This window comes from Pinus tabuliformis, chromosome 6, assembly GCF_031772625.1.
Source record: "Pinus tabuliformis cultivar Carrire ecotype Pingquan chromosome 6, CPIR1, whole genome shotgun sequence".
Taxonomy (NCBI): Eukaryota; Viridiplantae; Streptophyta; class Pinopsida; order Pinales; family Pinaceae; genus Pinus; species Pinus tabuliformis.
The window spans coordinates 649396032-649404739 of record NC_142292.1 but is presented as its reverse complement, the minus strand read 5'-3'; positions in this window follow the sequence as shown (position 1 = coordinate 649404739).

Here is an 8708-nt window from a genome sequence, read left to right as displayed (position 1 = left end):
GTTTTGTGTGTAGCATGTGGAGATAGTACTGAGTACTTGTGAGGAGTATTGTACTATGTATTGTTACATGTTCTCTATCATTATAATATACAGATAGTTGCAAGTTTTTAGTTGTATGCTTTCCCCATTACATACTGTGTTGATATGTGTGATTGATGTTTCAATGTGCGCATGCGATTGTTTTTTTAATTCCGCAAATTGATGATAAATGGTAGAGGAGGTTATGTATTATGCATGCATTCCGCAAATAGTGTATAATCAGGATAATCTTTGTGAATAAGTTTTATATTGGTGTTGAAGAGAGATTCCATACAGGCTGGAAGAGTATTTAATTAATGGAAAAACCTGTGAGCAATTTTGAAACCAACGTTTCGGACTAGCTAGGTGAGTCCATCATCAGGGTAATGAGATCTTCATTTTGAGAAAGAGAGAGTCAAGAAAATGAGAACCTATTAATAGAAGGATGGATAGATAACCTAGGTTTGGAGAGGTCGGCTAGATTTCAACACTTTATTAATAAATGGATAAATAAATTTTAAATTTTGATTTTAAATTTTAATTTAATTAATAATTTTAACCTATATTAAAAGTAATTTTTTAATAGTAGATTGATTTGATCTAATATTAAAAATAAGATTAATATAAACTAAATAAAATCAATTTAATAAATTAATTAAATAAATTGGTTTTACATTTAAAAGTATATTGATTAATTAATTTTTAATTTTAGTTTAATTAATAAATTTAATTTTTTTAATAAAATAAATTCACTTAAATTAATTTGGCCTAATTTAAAAATAAAATTAATATAAACTCAATGGATTAAATAAATTTTAATTTTGTTATAAATTTTAATCTAATTAATAAATTTAAAAGTAATTTTTGACCTAAATAAAAATAAATTAATATAAACTAAATTTAATGAAAGATTAATTTAATTAATTAATCAATTAATTAATTAAATTAATTTTAATTTTGGTTTAATTAATCAATTTAAAACTATGTTGATTAATTCATTAATTAATTAATTTTTACATTTAGATTAATTAATAATGATTTTTTTGAATAAAATTAATTCACTTAAATTAATTTGGCCTAAATTAAAATAAACTTAGATTGAACTAAATTTAAAATAAAATCAATTTAAATTAATTTTAAATTTAGTTAATTTTTTTTTTTTTTTTTAGAATTTGGTTATTAATTTATGCAATTATAATTATAATTATATATATATATATATATATATATATATATATATATATATATATATATATATATATATATATATATATGTTAATTGTAATTTATTTATTTATTTGAGCTGTAAATGCTGTCTTAAGGGAGAATTTGTATAACTTAAAGTTACTTTATTTTGTTTAACAAGGGTTTCCATGTATTACTTAGTTTAAGACCATCATCCCTATTCATATTATTAGAGGATTTTTCAATTTCTATTGTCTCTTTAATTCTTCTTTTTAAATAGTGGTCTTCCTTGTGGATTAATTTAGCTTGTTCCATGCATATATAGTGTGAGGAGGAACAAGCATGCTCTGCAAGACCTGATTTATCAGACCTATTTCTAGTAATATCACTAATGTGCTCTTTTAATCTTACTCCAAAGGATCTTATACCATGTAGATGCTTGCGCAGCAATGGCATGCAAGGTAGAAGGATTTGTGAGCCAGGATGATGGCGAGCTGTGGCACCAGAGATTGGGCCACCTTCACCATGGAGCCTTGAAGATACTGCAACAGATTTCTACTGGGCTTCCTAAAGGCACTTTTGCGCAGTCAGATCAGTGCAAGGGGTGTACTTTGGGAAAATTTGTGAAATCCACCTTTCACGAGAAGGATAGTCGTGCCACGACGATCCTTGAGAGAATTCACACAGACGTGTGTGGACCTTTCTCAGTAGCTTCGACAGCAAAGCACAAGTACTATGTGATCTTTGTTGATGATTTCTCTCGAAAGTGCTAGATCTTCTTCATGCAGAAGAAGAGCAAGACATACTCAAAGTTCTGTGAGTTCAAAGCACTGGTCGAGAAGGAATCGGGGAAGAAGGTGAAGGCTCTTAGGGGCGACAATGGTGGTGAATTCATCTCTGGCGAGTTCAAGGACTTCTGCAGTGCAGAAGGGATTTGAAGAGAGCTCATAGCTCCCCATGACCCACAGTAGAACGGGGTTGCTGAGCGAAAGAATAGAATGATCGTGGGTGTTGCACGGGCGATGTTGCATGATTAGGGCCTACCCCCTCACTTGTGGGCCGAGGCATGCAATACTACAGTATATGTGCAGATCCGTTTTCCTCACAAGATACTTGGCATGAGTACACCCGAGGAGGCTTATTCTTGTAAGAGGCTTGATATTTCCCATTTGAGGATTTTTGGTTCTCCTGTTTACATGCATGTGACAAAGGATTCCAGGAAGAAGCTGGAGCTGACCGCAGAGGTTGGGGTATTTGTGGGGTACACTAATACACCCCACAACTATCGTGTGTATTTTCCAGACAGTTGCAAGACTGTTGTGCGACGGGATATCAAATTTCAGGAGGAGAAAGCCATGAAGTGTTCGCTTGAGAAGGAGCCACACTTGCATGCAGATGAGGAGCTATTAGTTCCTAAGGATGAGCTTCAGGATGTGGATCAGCCACAAGATGAATTTCATGGAGTGGAAGAGACCACTCATGCAGCGCCAACCATCAGAGGGCGAAAGCGCACTACAGAAGCTCAGCAACTGGCTCAAGATGCAGAGAAGGTTGTAGGACCACCTACAGCACAGCGCAGACAAAGACAGTCACCTGATCGGTACATTGGATACATGGCTCTTGTGAGAAAATGTGTCGTGACTGAGCCATCATCTTTCGAGGAAGTTGTGGAGGATTCCACATGGGTAGATGCCATGGTGGAAGAGTATGATTCGATTGTCAGAAACAGTGCATGGGAGATTGTCCCAAGACCAGAGGGGAAATCAGTGGTGGGTTCGAGATGGATCTACAAAGTGAAGCAAGCAGCTGACAGGAGTGTGGAGAAGTACAAGGCAAGATTTGTTGCCCGAGGCTTCTCACAGATAGAGGGGAGCGATTATGAGGAGACCTTTGCACCTGTAGCAAGGTATTCTTCCATACGGACGATTCTTGCTCTCTCAATGCAGATGGGGTGGCACATCCATCAGATGGATGTGAAGACTATGTTCCTCAATAGAGTCATGAGGAGGAGGCGTACATAGAGCAGCCCGAAGGTTTCGAGATCTTCAGCAGCGAGTCACATGTGTGCAGGCTCAAGAGAGCGTTGTATGGGTTGAAACAAGCACCTCGTGCTTGGTACACACGGATAGACAATTATTTCACTGGACTTGGATTCTCCAAGAGTGAGGCAGATCCTAACCTATACCAGATTGTGGTGGAGTGTAAGTTGCTGATCATTGTACTTTATGTAGATGATTTGATTTTGACGGGAGATGAGCTGTTGATACTTTCATGCAAGGAGGATCTTGCTAGAGAGTTTGAGATGAAGGACTTGGGCCCCCTTCATTATTTCCTGGGATTGGAAATTTGGCAGCGCAGCGATGGACTATTTGTTTCTCAGGGTAAGTATGCCCGGGAGATACTGGAGAAGTTCAACATGCATGGCTTGAAGCCTGTTGATACTCCTCTTCCTAGAGGTTGAAGGAAGGAGGATGCTACTTCAACGGAGGTAGTGGATGCCACTATTTATCGACAGTTGGTGGGGTCGCTTATGTATCTGTTCAATACATGACCCGATATATGCTATGCTGTTAACCAACTTTCATAAGCTATGGTTAAGTCAACCAAGCTCTTCTCGAAGGCAGGCAAGCATGTATTGTGTTATCTCAAAGGCACATCAGGATATGGATTGTGGTACAGACAGGAGGATGAGGTGAAGCTATGTGGCTTCACGGACACAGATTGGGAAGGGAGCCCAACGGAAAAAAAAAGCACATCTAGAGGGATCTTCAGTATCGGGTCGACAGAAGTTTCTTGGTACAGCAGGAAGCAGAGATCCATGGCACTCAATTCAGTAGAGGCCGAGTATATGGCAGCAAGTTTGGCTGCATGCGAGGCTATATGGATGAGGAAGATCCTGGTTGGGTTGTTCGGGTCACACTTGGAGCCTACTGTGATTTATTGTGATAACCAGAGTTGCATTAAACTCTCAGCTAATCCAGTATTTCATGATAGATCCAAGCACATCAACATCAGGTACCATCATATCAGAGATTGTGTGCAGCAGAGAATCATGTTACTTTCTGTTGAAGCCCCGAAAATTGGGTCAACAACAAGGGGGATACCCACCCGGTCCGGACCTTGGTTGGCAACTCCTTATCCGTTTGGTATAGCGGGTCCGACTGGGGATAATGGGACCAGTTTCCCAATCTAAGGGTGTGTGTGTGTGTGCAAAGTTGGATGTTGCTGATCTAGGAATACTTAAAGCTAATCTAATTCAAACTTTTAAACTAAATCTATGCTATTGTAATCTAATGAAAAACAGCACATCTAATCTATGCTAACCCGGGGTGTATCTCTTCTATTATGCGATCTAAAGAGATTTCAAACAATAACTGGTAATAAAGATCATTCAGCTATCATAAGAATAGAAATCAATTAAGATGAACTACTTTGCATAAAAATTTAGGCAAAACAGTTGTGAACATCCTATCGCATAATAAGTTATTCATATATCAGACATAAATAAATGGATCCACCGTACAAAAGTGCCAAATGGTAACTCACACATTCATGCAATGACATATAAACAACTAAAACTGTATATCACTTTCAGAATATAAGCAGAAATGGCCAAGAGATAAAAGTACCATTTATGACTGATCCTACTCATAAGCTTCAAGCAACAATGATTTATCTCTACTTGTTCTAACATCTACTAAGAGTACAGAAGTGCAACATTAGTAGCAGATATCAAATGCAAACATTAATAAACCTTGATCCATCCATTCATCAAAACCTCCTCGAGGGTGCAGAAGTGCATGTTCTAAGGACAAGTTTTTGACAAATTTCTGGACCCTTCTCCAAATGCATGAGAAGGGTTTAAATACTGCTAACTAAATAACTTAATTACATAAATTTAGGATACGGTTTAAATGACCGCCCTTCTTCTAAAGCAAAATTATTTCTAAAAACTGAATCTAATTCCTAACTATTTCTGCATTTGCTCCTTAAATGTTGCGAGCATTCAACATTCGCCTGGGAAGAGTCGGCTGGTTGCCTTCTGCTTTTGTTTGAGCTACGAAAATAGAAATGGCAAGCGCTGGTACCACTTTTTAGTACACTAGAAGATATTTTTTGAGAATCATCTTCTGGTTGGGCGAATTTACTGCGTATATACTTGGCAACAACCCAAATTTCTCTCAAACTGCTTCTGCTTTTGCTATTTCGGTTTCTGGACTTGCGAATGACTAAGCAAGTTAGGGACTTTGCTTTCTGAACAATTTTCTTAGCGATGCGCGATTAGCGCTAGGCGCTAATCGCGCATCGAAAACTGCCTCTGTTCTTTATTCCGGGCTTTTTTGGTGCGTTTTCCTTCTTTAGCGCCTTTTTCCTTTACTGGGTAGAAGTTTCAGGATTTTTGGTAAACATGCTGCTTTTGTGAGCTTTCTGACCCTGAATGTTGAATCACCTATCGACCTCAGCATCTGTTGAGTGATACTCTGGAATCTGTGGTTCTGTTGCATGCGGCATCCGTTTATGAAGGCATCTCTTCTCTGTTCTCCGAGCATTGACGCTTTCCCCTTTTCCTTAGATGTTTCCTGCTCATTGCTTCATATTGTTTCCTGTTTTTCATTCCTGCAGTTCACGCAAAGGAAAAGAGTAATGATAATAAATACTGATACGAAAGCTCTAACCTCTATGAATGTATAAAATCATGACACCCATCGTGAACTGACTCTTCGAAAAACACAAAACCGTCCTTCATTAACACTTTGGCATATGTTCATTAATTTCTTTTAAGGCGCGCACCTAATTTTGGTTTATAGACAGCTTTTCTTGAATGTTGAGCCGAGGAAATTTGCGATGGGCGATAGCAGCATCGCGTCATCGCATTACCTAGATGTTTCATCGCAAATTTTTTCAGATCGGATTATCGCAGATCGCAGATCGCATTTATCGCAGATCGCAGATATCGCAAGATCGCAGCATCGCGGATCACATGAGTCATTAAATCATTGTGTGCTGCTTATGCGATATTGCGATATGCGACGTCGCACATCGGTCGTCGGAGATTTCTTAAGATTTTCATTTAAGAGCACTTCTTAATGTGTGCGATGCGATGAATTTCGCGTCGCTTCTTCACAGTTTTTATTATGCTCATAAGGGGATGTTTTATCTTCTCTACGTGATGCGACATAATTTCAAGGAGTAGAATACAAAAAGTTATATAAAATGTTTTTTGAATTTTTTATTAAGGGTTCCCATTTGCTTAGTGTTATTGCTAATACTAAACAAAGAGGGGGGTTGTTGGTGGCCACAACAATGGAGATTCACTGGGAAGAACCAGTTATCTCTGCATTTTCTATTGAATTTTTCAAACTTCCGAAATTTTTTTTTTTTTCTTCAGAAAATTAAACTTCATTATAAAAAGATAGAGCATATTATACTCCAAACTGTCAATGATATTTTGTTTCAACTTCTTTCTATTTTAATTGTTTGTTTCCTCAGCTTGTCCTTGCATTTACATCAGCCATTACTTGGTCTTGTAAAGATAAAATAAAGTCTTCCCTGTGTAGCAGCTTTTTAAATATGCTCCTTTGTCGCAGGTAGAGCCTCTGCTGCCAGCATGCGTCCATAGCCTCGACAGGGTTACCTATTACCCAGTAATGATCCTTTATCCTGTTTAAGGTGGTCTACAACTTTCAAAGAAAAACCCAGATTGACACTTTTTCCTTTTTTATTCTTAAAGAACAATGTCTTGGTTTGGTAGCCAAATTATGACACAGTCATTCACTTGATTTACACTTCTGCTGAACAAGCTGGCTCGTGATGAGACCCCTTGTCTTGTGATTTCAATAATCTTTATTCGTTGCCCTGTTTTGGTGGACAGTAATGGCAAAGTCAGCAAAGTTTATAATATCTGTGATTATGATAAGCCGGCTCGTGATGAGACCTCTTATTCTTTGAGATATAGTGTTTCTTGGATTGTCTCTCTGAATGTTGCGATTTTCTCTAACAGGGAGGATATCATCGCTTTCCTTAAGAAACCTCTGGACGACAATAATAGAGTTTTTTGGAAATGGTTGTTTCTACAGGGAATCCTTATTTTGTTATTGATACCTTTCATTGTACTGATATAAAACAATTTCTTCACTAAGATTGCTTTCGTCAAATTTTTTGGAAGTTGAAACTAGTATCATATCTGGTTTAAAGTTTTTAACTATATCTATTAATAATAAAGATCAAGTTTCTAAAAATTTTTGCTATTTATACAAGCAAAAGTTCAAAATCTTGATAGAGAAATGGTGTCTTTAGTAAACGTCAAATGCTGTTAACCACAACAAATTTTATTATGAAGAAAGATATTTAACGAAAAGAGAGGTTGAAATTCCCTAGGATTATGTACATAATAGGGATAATCTCTTCTCTTATTTTGCCTACCAACTATTTAAAAGTAAATTATCAACCTAATAACCTAGCTAAATTACTCCTACTCCTATTCTAATTATACACAAAAAAATTAACTAGGTAAAATGATATTTCCAGTGGAACCATCTTTTCATTTTTATTCCTACACATATGAACCTTTTAAACATCGGTGTTGAGAATAAATATTTTCTTGGACTGTTAACACTGGATGTGGGGTAAGAAAGTGTAACTTCAGTCGGAATTCCGGCTGAAATTTCTCTCTTATGAAATCTTCTGTCTAGCTAGATGCCTATTGGATCATAAAAATCGGGATGAATTTCTGTTATGGATTGGTGATCGTGTAATAGGAAAGATGACAAGCCAGGTTGTGAATATGATTTTTTAGTTTTAATGGCCTGTAATCCATTATGCGTTAAAGTCAAGCTTTTAGCAATTTCTTGTAAAAGGAAAGTTTCCACATATAAATCACTAAATAAATTAATGAAGAATAGATGGAAATTTTTGGAAAGAGATTTATCAATTAACGCGAATTGCTGGCAAGTTTCCAAAAATATTTTTTTTTGTTGATGATGTCTTGGAGGACATAGAATTTTTTTAAGGAAGTCTGATATTGATTGATCTTGGAATTGAAAAAGTTATGTACTTCCTTGACACTATCTAGTTTTCCAAAATGGTAGCACATCTTTCGAATGTTCTTTGATAAGGTGCTCAGTATACCATAGTAATCTATCAAAAGTCTGAAAATTTAAAACACAATCCGATTTTGTACAAAATGAGTGCAAGTGAGAAAGAATGAAATGATTATCTTTACAGCTAATGTTACAACACAACTGGGATTGACTTGAAATGTCTTCTTTTTCACAAGAACTGGCCAGAATTATGGGATCCGAGCAATTTCGAATTCCGTCTTGTGAATCAGAAGACAAGTTACGATTTTGAACAGGCATGGGGGTTTCCTCATGATATGAATCATAGATCAGGGTATTGTCTTGGATAGTAAAATCATGCAAATGATCCTTTACTTTGAAATGAGGATTGACTGATATGATTCTTGAATTAAAATATCTCTCATTATCTGAGCTTTGTTGAGTTAC